The 15,094-nt window shown below is 32.9% G+C and overlaps 1 protein-coding gene across 1 annotated transcript in view; it reads right to left on the reverse strand.

Annotated features, from left to right (window-relative positions):
• Exoc4 (exocyst complex component 4) overlaps positions 1-15,094 on the reverse strand; it is a 778,625-nt gene that overhangs the window by 665,835 nt on the left and 97,696 nt on the right. The window lies entirely within an intron of this gene.

Consider the following 15,094-nt stretch of genomic DNA (forward strand, 5'->3'; position numbering starts at 1 on the left):
TCGGAAAGAACCAGAGCTATATCCTTCAGTTTTAGATATCATTAGCATCTCTACTACTCCCTAGTAGATTGACCTCACTCAAGTCATTTAATCTTGCAGATCTCAATTTCTTCATCTGTAAAGTGGGGATAAAATGATCTGCCTCACAAAGCAATGCATATTAAATGAGATAATGTGACATCAAAACTCAAAAGCAAGAAAAATGCTCCAAAAAACAGTACTCTTACAACTTTCAGCTTTGGAAGGTCCCAGACTGGGGATTCCCTGAGACGCTAAGTAAGGTCCCCATCTTGTAATATTTCCAGCAAAAACAATATAAAACAGAAAAATCAACAAAACTACATAAAAACCACGTCTCCAAGGTAACTTGAAAACAGAAATTGCCCAAAATTCAAAACAACTAAAATAAAAATAAGACAAAATACCTAAATCCAACAAAGGATCTCTCACACTCTGGCACCACCCGCTTCTCTGCCACAAGGCTCCAGAGCAGGAAAAGGTAGAGCTTGAAAAACTACGATGGAGAGGATTAGTGATGTTAAGGTGAATCTAAAATCACCATTAAACCATCATCATAAAAGACAAAGTCCACCCTGAGATTCAAAATACTATAAAAGTATCTAACCAGATCAGAGCACTAACCATAGAGAAAGGACTTAAAAGAAGGCACGGTATGAAGGAGCAGGCTCTCTTCTGGAAGAGAAATAAGACAAAAAGGAAGAGAGAAACACCCTCCGGCTACCCCACGGTTAAGAGAAAAAAGGCGCAAAACAGAAAAAATCAGGATTCTATACAAAAGAGCCAACATTCAGAGAACACACAACCTTCCCCCAACACCAAAAAGAACCACAAAAGTATCAGGACTTTGTGATACTGACAGAAGAGGGAGCCAATGAGCCAAAAATCCTGTAAAACACCTGACGCCGTAAAAATTAACAGAAAAAAATGATGAACAGATTCATATGGAGGTATTGTGAAAAAGTCAGAAAACCAATACATATCAATTAAGGTAAATTCCCTCCAAAAATGAACCATAAAGCAGAGGAACACGGGAAGGCAACATTTTGGATGCAATTAATATATTCAAACAAGAATTTGGTGATATAAAAAAGCCACCTTGAGTCAGAAATTCAAAAGCTAAGGACAAACATGGACAAAAAATAAGATGTGAAAAGTGATTAAATTCAAGGAAAAAAAAAAAGAAAAGGACAAAGTTATCCCACACATGAAGAAAAAGTTATAAAATGCCCAAGAGAAAACAGATTATCATACATAAAATATGTATATATATTTCATATATACTTCCTCATATCTATTGTTTCATATATATGTGTATTGTTACATGTATTTAAGAATATATATATGTATATATATATATATTTAATATTTCCTAAGAAGTATTGAGGAAGTGCAAGGTACCAATATAGAGAACGAAGTAGAAATATAGAAATGAAAAAGATCAAAGAGAAAGTAGTGGATGTGGAAAATGAGGAAAAAATAACATTATTAGAGAAAGAAGAAAAACAATGAGCAAGAATGTTAAAATTGTAAATCAAGAAAATTTTCCAGAAAAAAAATGTACTTCTACAAAATGAAAAAGTCCATTGGTTATCTGGGAAAAATTAATCCAAAATAATCAACACCAAAACATGTTAGGTAAAGCTATTATATTTCTAAGATTAAAAAAAAAAAAAATCTTCAGCCAGGCGTAGAGGCATGTTCCTGTAGTCCCAGCTACTCAGCTGCTCAGGAGGCTGAGGCAGGAGAATGGATTGAGCACAAGATTTTGAGACCACCAGCTTGGGCAATATAGTGAAACCCTGGCTTTAAAACACAAACAAATGTAATCTAAATAAAAAAACAAAACAACAACAACAAAACTTCTAAGTCTATAGGCAAAAAGATCACAATAAGGGGAAAAAAGAAGAATCAGAATTTTCATAAAAACATACAAAGGAAGATAATAATGAAAAAGCATTTCTTAAAAAAAAAAAAAAAAAAACTCAGTGAATGAATACCCATTAAAGATGTCCTTTAACTAACAAGACCAAGGAAAATAACAGCTTTCAACTGAAACCATGAGCCCTTTTTAGATGATGAGCTTCATCCAACCAAGAGATGAATGACTGGGAAAACTTCAACAAAAGTGCTTATGATAAGCATTTTAAATATTTCAACAGACTTAAGACAAACACAAAAATGAAAATGAGAATTAAAGACAAGTACATAAAAGTAATATGTTGTGAACAACTAAAAATAATACAACTAAGGAATTGGAAGACAGAGAATGAGGCAGGTAAAATAAGGTTACTGCTTATCTAGGCAAAGAGATGGGAATTAAAGGATACCAATAAAAATGAATAAATCAAAAATTAAGTTACATAGGGGGCTGGGGTTGTGGCTCAGTGGGAGAGCACTTGCCTACCATGTGTGAGGCACTGGGTTCAATCCTTAGCACCAGATAAAAATAAACAAATAAATAAAGGCATTCTGTCCATCTGCAACTACAAAAAAAAATTTTTTTAACTTAAGTTAAATAGGAAAAGGAAAGTATTAAGAACATAGGAAAAGGAAAGTATTAAGAACATTTTTTAAAGGTTAAATTTCATGACAATCCCCAATACAGAAGCACTCTAAAACCTGATGTGGATCAGGATATTGTACCCCAAAACAGGATACCCTGTCATTTAAGAAACATTCAGGAAGGTCACTCTCACTTCATCATTGTCTTTCATCCCTAAAGCAGGCCATAAAACCCAGGAAGGTCACTCTCTGACCTCCCTCAGTTCGCCCCTGAATGACCTCATGCAACAGGTCATGTACACAGGAACACCAAGAAGAATTTGCACTAATAAGGCTTGCTAAACTCTCACTGCACGATTATCCAAGATCATGCTGTTGTGTCCTCCAAACATGCTTTTGTATGGTTGTCTACAATAATAGAGATTTCTCCATTTCTTTGGGTCTTCATTTCTGAAAGTACCTGTGGCACATAAAACTTACACTGAATAAATTTGTTAGGCTTTTCTCTTCTTAATCTCTTTTATTATAGAAGTCTCAGCCATGAACCTAGAGATAGATGTGGAAAAGCTATTTTTTCTACACTGTGACACCAAAAACAATGTGTAAAGTTAAAAAGCAAAAAATACAAACTCATAGAAAAAGAAACATAACAAGTATAATATAATACATATATTTATAAAAGAGGATAGCAGTAGTTTAGACAAAATATATCATCATATTCCTATATATCAAGAGATTCGATTCAATATTTAAAGGAAAAGGATTTTGATTTTTGGCTTGCAATGCAAAGTAAAAATATCTGCTATACATATACCCAAAACAAATTTAGAAAGACTATGGAATGAACAAAGAAATGCCAGTCAAAAGTATTAAATATGACCAATAAGTAGTTTAATAAAAAAGCATCTATTCACAGTGAAGCTACACTTCTGACTATATACCAAATCACCTTAAAAAAGCAAAAACTACAGGTGACATAAGAGATATGGAGAAAAAACTCACTAGTAATAGAAAACTTCAGTCCATCACAAAAATTGGGAGAGGAAATAGAAGACCTGGGTGACACAATTGAATGTGGGAGATCTGAAGGATACCTCAGACTCTACACCTGATAACAGAAAATCAACCTTCTTCTCAAGTATCCATGTAAGATTTAAAAAAAAAAAAAAAAAAAAGGAATCTACATTGTCATAAAGAAAGCTCTAACAAATTCCACAAAGTAGAAAGAAACAAACAATATTTTCTGACTACACTCAAGTTAAACTAGAAAGTATTAAGAAAAACAAAGCAAACAAATAAACAAAATGTCATTCATTTTTTGTTGTTCTGTCTGCTTCATCTTTTTGCTTAATTTGGGCATAATATTAATTATGCAGAATGGAGGGCTTCAATGTGGTATATTTGTGCATGAGTGAAAACAGTTCGATCAATTTCACTCGCCAATATCTTCTCAACCTCCCTGCCTCCCTCCCCCTGATCCCTTTCCTCTACTCCACTGAGCTCCCTTTTAATTTCATGGAGTCCCTTTTTGTTTTCTTCTAACTTCCAAACATGAAGAAAACATAGGATTTTTTTTTTTTCTGAGTCTGACTTATTTTGCTCAAAATCATGGTCTCCAATTCTATTTGTTCTCCTGAAAATGATACAATTTTGTTCTATTTTATGGCTGAATAAAACTCAAGGGTATATATACATATATACCACATTTTCTTTATACATTTATCTGCTGACAGACACCTAGGCTGATTGTGTCACTTGAAAATGACATTCATTTCTATGTTTAAACTTTATGTATTATAAACATTTGGCTAAAAGGAGAAAAACAAATTGAAATATGATTTTTTTAAAGACAATGAAAATCCTATGTATTCGTGTCTATGGACCATATTTAAACCAGTGGTCAGAAAAGAATTTTCTATCACTAAACACTTATCAGTAAAAATGAAAGAATTAAATACCTGAATTAAATTTCTAGCTCAAAAAAAGTGAAAAAATATATCACAAAATAAGCCAAAAGAAATCACACAGAAGGAAATAATAAAGAGTAGAGATTAATGATAGAAAATAGAAAAACAGTAAAATTAATCAATAAATTGTTTTGTTTCTTGACAAAAACTGATGGACTGAGAGTTACTTTGATGAAGAAGAAAAAAAGGTAAAATAACACAAACAAAACATAAGAAATAACAAAAAGGTAGTAAATTAAAAAAACAGAAGAAAATATTCTGAAGACATATACATAAATAAAATGCTTAAAGTAGATGAGATAAATAGTTTCATTGGAAAAATACCAATTGTAAATAAGATTCCACTAGGGATAAAATACTTTAAAAAACCAATTTATAATGAAGAAACAGACAAAATTATAAAGGGAAAACATTAAAATGTAAATCGGTACATAGTCTCACAAGGAAATTTCCAAACCTTCAAATACCACATAGTTCCAAAGCTCTATAAACTGTTTCAAAAACAATTTTAAACTTCCAAATTCCTTCTATGGATCTAATTATGGTAATGAAATAAAAATCTAGTAAGGCTAAACTACACAGTTCCACTCATATGAAAATATCTACTAAGGTTTGAACCACAAAATATCATTCACCTGATACCTCACCTGACCATCAATGCGAAAATTCTGAATATATTTGCAAACATTTACTGTGGAGAGTTACTGATTTATTAGTCTGAATCACAGATCAAAAATACTGTCAGCACCCTCTCCATATGACAACACTAATCTAATACAGGCTGAATAGGAGAGAGTGACCACAGTTACCATATCAGTACAGGGACAAATAATTGGGAACAGATCTAAAGACCCAGAGATGATCTGAAGAGCCAACAGATCCTCCTTTTGAATCACAGTCTAAAAGACAAGGAACGAACAAAATACTGTTCTTCATTTTTGACCAGACCTACTTTCCATCTCCAGGGCTTGTGAAGAGACTAAACCCTGTGGTTTGCTTTTGGTTTGGTAGGTAATGTCACACAAGGGGGCCACTGAAAAAATAAAATAACAAAATAAAATTTAAAATTAGCAACCAAAAACAAACAAACAAAGTAAACAATTCAATACCACAATGAGAAAATAACATACCATAACCAAGAGGGATTTATTCCAAAAATTCAAATTGGTTCACTATTTGGAAATCCAGTAATATAGCAGATTAATGATTTAAAGATAAAGAATAGACATAATGATAATTCACAAAAAATATATATAAAATATATCTTAAACATTGAGAAATTGTTTAAACCCATTCATAATTATAGAAATGCAAATTAAACAACAATTTGATATCATTGCACCCATCAGATTAGGAGAAAATTTAAAAGTCTGGCAACACTACCTGTTATGGTTTGGATGTGAAGTATTCCCCAAAAGCTAACATGTGAGACAATGTAAGAAAGTTCAGAGGAGACATGATTGGGTTCTAAGAGTACTAACCTAATCAGTGAAATAATCCCCTGATAGGGATGAACTGAGTGGTAACTGAAGTGGTAGGGTGTGGCTGGAGGAGGTGGGAACTGGGGTGTGGTTTTGATCTGGCATAGACCCCCTTTCTCCTTCCAGATCACCATGTGAGCTGGTTCCCTCTGCCACCCTCTCCCATCCTGATGTTGAGCCCTACCTCCAGCCCTAGGAATGGATCCAGTCGTCCATGGATGAAAATCTCTGAAACTATGAGCCCTCAAATAAACCGTTCCTCCTCTACAGTTACACTGGTCAGGTCACAGCATTGAAAAAGCTGACTAAAACACCATCAAAGTATGGCAAGACTGTGGGGAAACAAGCACTGGCATACATTAGAAACAAGAATGCAAACTGGCACTATTCCAGAGAAGAATTTGGTGACACCTAATAAAACCACATTTGGGTGGAGGCCCTTACCTTATCACATCCCTAAACGTACACCTAAGCACAAGTCCTCAACTGTAAAACTCTTTTAAAAATATGAAGAAAACCTCAGAAAATTGGATTTGAGAAAGATTTCCTGGATATGACATCAAAATACAAAAGAAAAAATAGACTGAGCTACATCAAAATTAAAACTTTTGTGCATCAATGGATATAATCAAGAGTGAAAAGACAACCTAGGAAATGGAGAAAATATTTGAAAGTCAATCTAAAAAGGAGGTAATACTCAGAATAATGAACTTCTACAACCCAACAATATGAAAACAAAAAACCCAATTAAAAAACAGGCCAAGGGTATGTATGAGTAGACATTTCTCCAGTGTCTACGAATGGCTATCAAGCACATGAAAAGATGTTTGCCATCACTAGTCATTAGGGAAACACAAATCAAAAACACATCAAATATAATCTCATTAGGATGGTGGCGATCAAAACAACAACAAAAAGAAAATGAGAAGTGTGGAGAAAATGGAACCCTTGTACACTGTTGGTAGGAATGTAAAAATGGTATAGTTACTGTGAAAACATTATGGTGGTTCCTCAAAACTTGAAAATAAAATTACCATATGATCCAGCAATTCTTCTAAGTGCATATTCAAAAGAACTAAAAGCAGAATTTCAAGGAAATAGTTGTATATCCGTGTTCACAGTAGCACTATTAACAATAGCCAAAAAGTAGAATCAATCCAACTGTCCATCAAAAGATGAATGGACAAACAAAATGTAGTATATATGCAATGGAATAAAATTCAGCCTTGAAAAGGAAATTCTGGCACAGGCTATATCATGGCTACATCTTAAAAACAATATACTAAGTGAAATTAGTCACAAAATATAAATAATATATATGATTCTACTTAACAGTTATTGAGGGTAGTCAAAATAATAGAAACGGAAGGTACAAAGTTAGTTGTCAGGAGTTCAGGGTAGAAGGAAAGGAGTTTTTTAATAGATACAGATTTTCAACTTTGCAAGATGAAAAAGTTCTGGAGATTGGCTATGAATACACTTAACACTACTGAACTCTACTCTTAAAAGTGGTTATGATGGTGCAGGGTACAGAGGAGCACACTTATGATGCCAGCTACGTGGGAGGCAGAGGCAAGAGGATCACAAGTTCAAGACCAGCCTCAGTAATAGAGTGAGACCCAATCTCAAAATAAAAAAAAAAAGTGCTGGGAATGTAGCTCAGTGGTAGAGCACCCCAGGGTTCCATCCCCAGTACCACCAAAAAAAGGAAGAAAAAAGAAATTATCATGATGGTAAATTTTATGTAATGACTTTTTTACCACGATAAAACTATTTTTTAAAGCTAACAAAATATCTATATGTGGGCTTAAGTCTAATGATACACTTCTAACAATATGAAACTTAATCTAATGATACACTTCCACCTGTATGAAAACACACATCATTTGCATCGTTTTGTATAATGCAAAATATGTAAAACAACCTAAATACCCATAAAGACAGTAGTTCAATTATGGTAAATCAACTCAACAGAATACTATGCAGGTATTTTTAAAAATAACAAGCAAAATCTCTATGAACTGATGTGCAGTGATTTCCAGGATGCATTGTCAAATGAACAAAGTATAAGAGAATAAGCCATTTTTCGCAGAAGAAAGGATATAAGAAAAGATACAGTTATCTGATTACTTATGAAGTAATACAGGAATGATGAAGCAGAGACCAATAAGACTGGTTATCTACAAAGGATGGGTAGAAACAGAACACAAAGTAGACTAGATATGGATAAAAGATAAGGATGAAGTAATACTTGTCTGAATACTTTTTGCATATTTGTGATGCCCAGAACATTATAATGTTTCACATGTCCCCAAAATAAAATATTAAAATCAGCCAAGTTCTAAGAGAAACTCAAATGAAAAAAAAAAAAAAAAAAACATGCAAATACGTTACAAGTATATAATCACAGTCGGTTAGGGAAGAAAGACCTAACTTAGGTAGCTTTTGACCAATTTGACAATATACTCGAAGTCTTATTGCATGCAAATATTATAATCAAGTAAATAAAGTTGTTTTTCACTGCTATTATTTTTCCTCATTTAGCAATTCTTAACTTACATGCATACTAGGATTACTGAAATAAATAAAAAGAAAGTGAAAACCAGGTTTCTCACTATTGGAGAAAAGAACTAGAATTAAGTTAAGGAAGATGGCTAGAATTGCAGTAGGTTAATTAGAAATTAGAGTTGAACTCAGGCTTTCATTCATATATATACAGATACATATCTGCATTCATGTATTTGTTTCTGTGTCTGTGTTATACACAGATGCACATACTTAACTATAAGTGTGTATGTGTGTGTGTATTTATATATTTCCCCCCATGTCTGTCAGAGGCATTAATTACAGAAATAGCATAGCAGTGGAAATGTGTACAACTCAAACACAGATCTTGGTTTCAAAATATCATTCTACAGTAGAAGGAATCAGAGTTCCTTACAGAGACTTGATTCTAAGGCTAGCTCAGGGAATGTGCAAGGTGAGTCTAAAATATCTTATGCTACCAGAATGTAAGGAAGTGATCAAAAAATGATGAATGGAATGTTGAAGGGACCTAGGAGCCAACCTGAAGTAGCTACCTACCAGCAGCAGATTTGGGACAATTTCAGTGAAAATGTTGAACAAAATAAGTATCTATGAATTCTTACTGATTTAAATAATGAATGATGAATGTAGAAGAGACATTTCTTCCTCATGACAGAATTCTAATTAGTACATTTTTTTCTATCGTAAAATAAAAGATAGGAAAGAAAATCACAATTTGGCAAATACCTTATTATTGCTACAGGCAAGCAGTAGCTTGGACTATGCACTGCATTTGAAATAATAAAAATAGATGGATGATAACTTTAAAGTATCTCTGTAGAACAGTAGGTGCTAAAACATCAAGGTTAAAATCTAAAAGAACAAAAATAGAATCTATACTTTCCCATTCAGCATAAAGGTAGATGATTCTTCAAACACTAAAAGCAAATAGCATATTTAATGGTGACATTTTAGAAGCATAGCCATTAAAAACAAGACCCACTACTGCCTGTATCAAAGTTATACTGTATATTCCCAGCAACTCAAAAGAAATTAATAATCAAATATAAAAAGGGACAGGGGGCAAATAACAATTAAAGTTTTAAGAAAAAGAGATAAAACTGTTCCTAACAGAAGACACTACAATTATTTACATACAAATCCAGGAAAATATACAAGTATATTTTTCAAATAATTAATAATTCAGCAAAATTTCTAGGTACAAAGTCTACATGAAAAATTAAACTTCCTAGAAGTATAACAAAAGAGAAAATGTAAAAAAGAAAAGAATCATTCACAGTAACCAGAAAACTATAAAAAATTCAGTAACACATCTAATGAAAGATGAGTAAAACACTCATCTTTTATGACAAAGTAAATAGTTGATGGTAATTCAACTTGATGGTAATTCAATGAGGTTATTTTAAATTCATGAATGGGAATACTCAATAAAAGACACAAATTTCCCTGATTCTATAAGTTAAATAAAATGCTGGTGAAAATTCCAAGAATTTGATATTCTGATTCAAAAAGTATATGGGAGAGTAAAGGGCCACAAAAGCCTAGATGATTCTAAACACAAGCAAGATAGGAATACTTCCCTTGCCAGGCATCAAAATAAACAAGAAAGCCAAAGATATTACAACAGTGTGATACTGGGAGATGGACAATAGTCCAGTAAAACAAAGACTATAAAAACCCACACTACATGGAAAATTGATAGAAGTGGCATTAAAAATCAGTGGGGCTTGCTGTACTTACTCTCTTTGCAACTTTCTGACAACTTATAAAACTATTCTAAAATAAAGTCCATTGAAGAAAAAAATTTAATTAAAGGGGGAAAGGATGAGCTATCATTAAATGCTGGATTAACTGGCTATATATAAGAAAACAAAATTCAGCTCCTGATAAAATAAATCAAACATAAACTCCAAATAGCTTAAGAGAGTTAAGTTTAAAAGGCAAATCTATAAACTTTAAGAAAGCACAAACATGTTTTATGATAGTAAAGTAGGAAAGGATTTCTTAAGGCAGAAGAAATATAAATTACAAAAGAAAGACTGACAAATCTAACTCCATTAAAGTAAAATCAAAATATTTGGGCCACAATAAAAATATTAAATAAGACCAACTATACTAGAAGATATTTGCAAACAATTCATTTATGGAAAAATGATTAGCATCCACTTAATTCCCTCATATATTAATACAGAAACAAACTGCATAATAACAAACTGGGCAAACAACAGACAATTCATAAAAGAGACCAAAATGGTCCATATACATGGAAGATACTTAACACCACTAGAAACCAGAGAAATGCAAACTAAAATAAACAAAGCTAAAATTTAAAAAGCAACACAAAGCTTGTCTTGTAGATTTTCAAAAATTAAAGTCTAACAAAACCATTAGAAAGGACAAGCAGAGAAATAAAAGCTCATGCACTGCTCAGAGGCATCTGTATTGGTACAATCACTTCAAAAAGAATTGTGGTTAGAAGAAAGGATTTTGAATGTTTTCACACAAATAATGACAAATGTTTGAGGCAACAGATATATTTAACCTGAATTAAACACTACACAATGTATACATGTATGTACACATCACGTGGTACTCCATGAATATGTATATTTTTGTTTTTATGTATCAGTTGAAAACAAAGTTTGTCAAAAAAACAACTTGGCAAGTAAAGTTGCAAACGCACATAGTTCCTATATGTGCGTATATGTGCACCCTAACAGTAGGGCACCCCTACCTTTTGGGAAAATGGCACAAATGGAAAACAAAGTGTGTGAATGGAAGTGGCTGCATGTGGCTAGAGATCACTTGCCTAGGGATTCTGACTAAGACACATCTACGACCCATTTCCAAGAAACCCACGGTTGAGAAACTGTCCTATAAAATATACACACGAATAACCACTGCCGTAAGGTTCATAAGAATAAAAACTGGAAACAACTTACACCTTATCTATGCATAGGGGAATGGTAAATTGTGATCTATTATGTAATGAAATACTACATAGCAGTTAAAATTAATCAATATAAGAACATTTTAGGACCAGTTGATTTTAAATGCCAAGGGAGGCCATGAAGTAAGGGCAGAAGTAACACAAAAGGCATCATATTATTTTGTAGAATCAAGATTTTATACATATGAGTTCTAAGAGAATTCATCTCCTATCATGTTAGGACACATAGCTCCCACTCCATGTAGAGAGAATTCTTTAAATAACAGACCTCAAAATCTTAAATATTAAGTCTCAGACAAGATGTTATGAAATAAAATGCACATCAAGAAAACAGCAGCAAAAGAAAACATCATTTAATTTGTGTTCTCTTTAGGTTTCATTGCTTAACCTACGCTGTACCAAAAAGAAAAGAAGTAAGAAGTCCAGTTTCATTACAGTCATAATCACAGCAATCCCAGCAGGAGCATGAATCAAATGAATAAAGAAGCCACAAATGAAATGCCTGTGTACCCTGGGAGTAATTGCTCAGTCAAAACTCTTCCAAAGGCAGTTTGCCAAGTGAAAGGACATACGGGGAGTCCAAAAGCTTAAACCAACATTTTTACTACAATTATTGGCTTTTCTCCACATTTTTCCCATCCTTCCACTGATGGCTGAATTACTACATATAAATTAGACGACAGTTTCCCTCTAATTACAAAATACTCTGACTGACAAGAATAATAAGAGAAAGTCTTGCAAAATGCATCCCTTACATATTTAGAGTGGAAGCAGCATGAGACCAGGCTCAAACAACAACCCTCTTGGCTGAACCCAGACTAGTCAATCAAACCTCCTGGAACCAGTTTCCATATTTATAAAAATGATTTTTAAAATAATATCTGAAGAGTTAAAGTATATACAATTTTTCTTAAGTTAATTAGTATAGGTTTCACCCAAAGCAAATCAAATGTTCATAATTTAATCTATTATTCTATTAGCTTGTTTTATTGATTTATAGATGTTCTTTATATGTTCTGGACATTTGATCTCCATCAAATCAATGCCAACCTTTCCATGAGCATAAACTTTTCTGTCAATTGCCCATTATCTGCCCAGGTGTTTATTACACCATTTCTTTTCTTCACTAATATGTACTTGGTAAACAAAATGGATTGTTAATCATTTTTTGTTAATGTGTTGTTTGCTTCTGCCAATCTATGCCTTGACTTTGCATTTTCTAAGTAAATGTTTTATTTTTTAATTATATGATACATACCCACACAAAATTCTATATAATTTTTATGATTCCTTAAATATATGATCATATACTTGAAATTAATAGATAAGTGTAATAATCAGAATGGTAACGACAACAGTACTTGTCCTGACTACCTCATGTTTCATACATGATAAAATGTATTCTGCAAACTATCACTTTTAAACTATGACAGAAAATATCTCACAAAAAAGTCACTCACAACTCTACCTTTAAATAAGACATCTGAAAGATGACTCATTCACAAGCAATCAAAACTCTCATTTAATTAATAATAACCTGAAAGTTCTCAGGAATCACCTCCAACCTTAATTTATGGCACCCCAATGGGAAATCCATTTTACCCAGGGATTCCCTATTGAAACTTCCTCTATAAAAGTGTCAATTCTAATGGATTACATGCTCAATCCTACTGCTTCACAAGATGAGAGGGGAGCTTTAAGAGCCTATGTTAAACTCCCTGCTGAAAAATGGCTGTTAACTTTCTAGGTTGACTTGCAGAACACTCTGCAAATAGACTCTTAGGACTTACTGTTCATTATTAAGAATAAAATTTCCTCCCTTTATTTACAGTATACTTCTTCACTCCCATGTTGTTTTTTTTTAAATGTCCTTGGTAATATTGTATGCAATCTCTACAAAATTTACATATTCCTCATTTATACAATTCCCTTTAATAATGTGATACAAATTAATTAATATAGTTTTAAAGACCAGAGCTACAGTTACTTAAAAAGATTTTACTACATAATTTCAAGAAAGTCAAAGGTTTTCACACATTTGCTCCTAAAAATAACTTGAGTCAGAAAATCAGCAGCACAGAGTGTGATTAAGTTGAATAATGGTTCCTCGAGAATGCTCATGTCCTAAACCCCAGAGCCTTTGAGTAGATCAACTCCCACTGCAAAGGGTACTTCGCAGGTGTGATCAGGGTTAAAGACCTTAAATTAAAGAAATTAGCCTAAACTATCCACATGTGCTCAACCTAATCCCAGAAATCCTTACAAGAGGCAGAAAAGTAGGTCAGAGAGAGGCAACGTGAGAAGGATGTCAGCCACCATTGCTGATTTTGAACCTGGAGGAAGGGGGCCAGGAGCCAAGCTAAGTGGCAGCCTATAGGAGCTGGAAAAGGCAAGGAAACAAATTGCCCTAGAGCCTCCAGAGAGGAACACAGCCCTGCCGACAATTTGATTTTAACACAGTGGGACCCATGTTAGATTTCTGACCTACAGATATTTTATGTTTTAAGTCACTATGCGTGTGTGACTGGAAAACTATTATACAGATCCTGGTTTATTTTCGGTAGGACAAACTACTTAGAAGAACATACTCTGGAACCCAGCTCCTGAGTTGAAAGCTGCTCTGCTACTTGTCAGACATGTACATTTAAGCTTATTATAAACCTCCCTAGGCCTCAGTTTTCTTAGCTATAAAATGAGGCTCCTGATAATAACCATCCTAGAAGATTGTTGAAGGACTAAATGATTTTATGTAAAGCACTTAAAATATCATTTCATTTTTAGCAGACACTAAAGACATTTTAATCTGCTATTAAATTTTAGTCAATAATATTTTAACTAACTTATTTTTCATTTACCCACAGAAAAAATTATGAGATCAACAGACTCCAAAGGAGTCAAAATAATAAATTAATAAACCCTTCTAAAAGAAAGATCTGTACATATCTCTAAAAGTGGTTTCCATAATGGCCCCAGCTTCACTAAACTACCATGAAGTTCTTCAAGAGTTGTTCCTAATAATGCCAAAGTCCAAGTGTCGCCATGAACTCCACCAAGTGAGAAATGCTTACTCCAGAATCTGACAAAGTACCTATCAATAAGTAAAGCTGTCTTATTAAAAATAATAGGTGTGGCAAAATTAGTTTCTACTTGAATTTGCCATAAATGTTATTACTCTGCTTATTTGATATTTATAAAGCACTTTCATTTGCAAAGCCTACACTTTCATTTGTTCATAAACGATTAAAATTTTTATGTCACTTGGCCATTTACAAGGCAATATTTGCATATACTTATAAAATCAGACTAGACAGTGAGATTCACATTACAAAAATACCAAGATGTAACAATTGGTAATTTCCACAAAAAATAGAGGGAAAACACAAATCAAAAGTATAAATGTATCTTTTTCATAATTCTACACTCAGTAACAGCTCATAAGAGAATAAAAAACTCATTGAAAAGTAACACTATATCAAAAAGAGGAAAAAAGAAAACATTTTCTAACACCACAAAAAGACCTGTGTACTCTTTTAAATTACTATAATAAAAATCAGTGTTTGGGATTTTTTAAAAATCAATAAGAAAACTGACTGAAGAAAAATCTATTATAAAACAATTCCTTTACT

The sequence above is a fragment of the Sciurus carolinensis genome, chromosome 8 (assembly GCF_902686445.1).
Source record: "Sciurus carolinensis chromosome 8, mSciCar1.2, whole genome shotgun sequence".
NCBI lineage: Eukaryota > Metazoa > Chordata > Mammalia > Rodentia > Sciuridae > Sciurus > Sciurus carolinensis.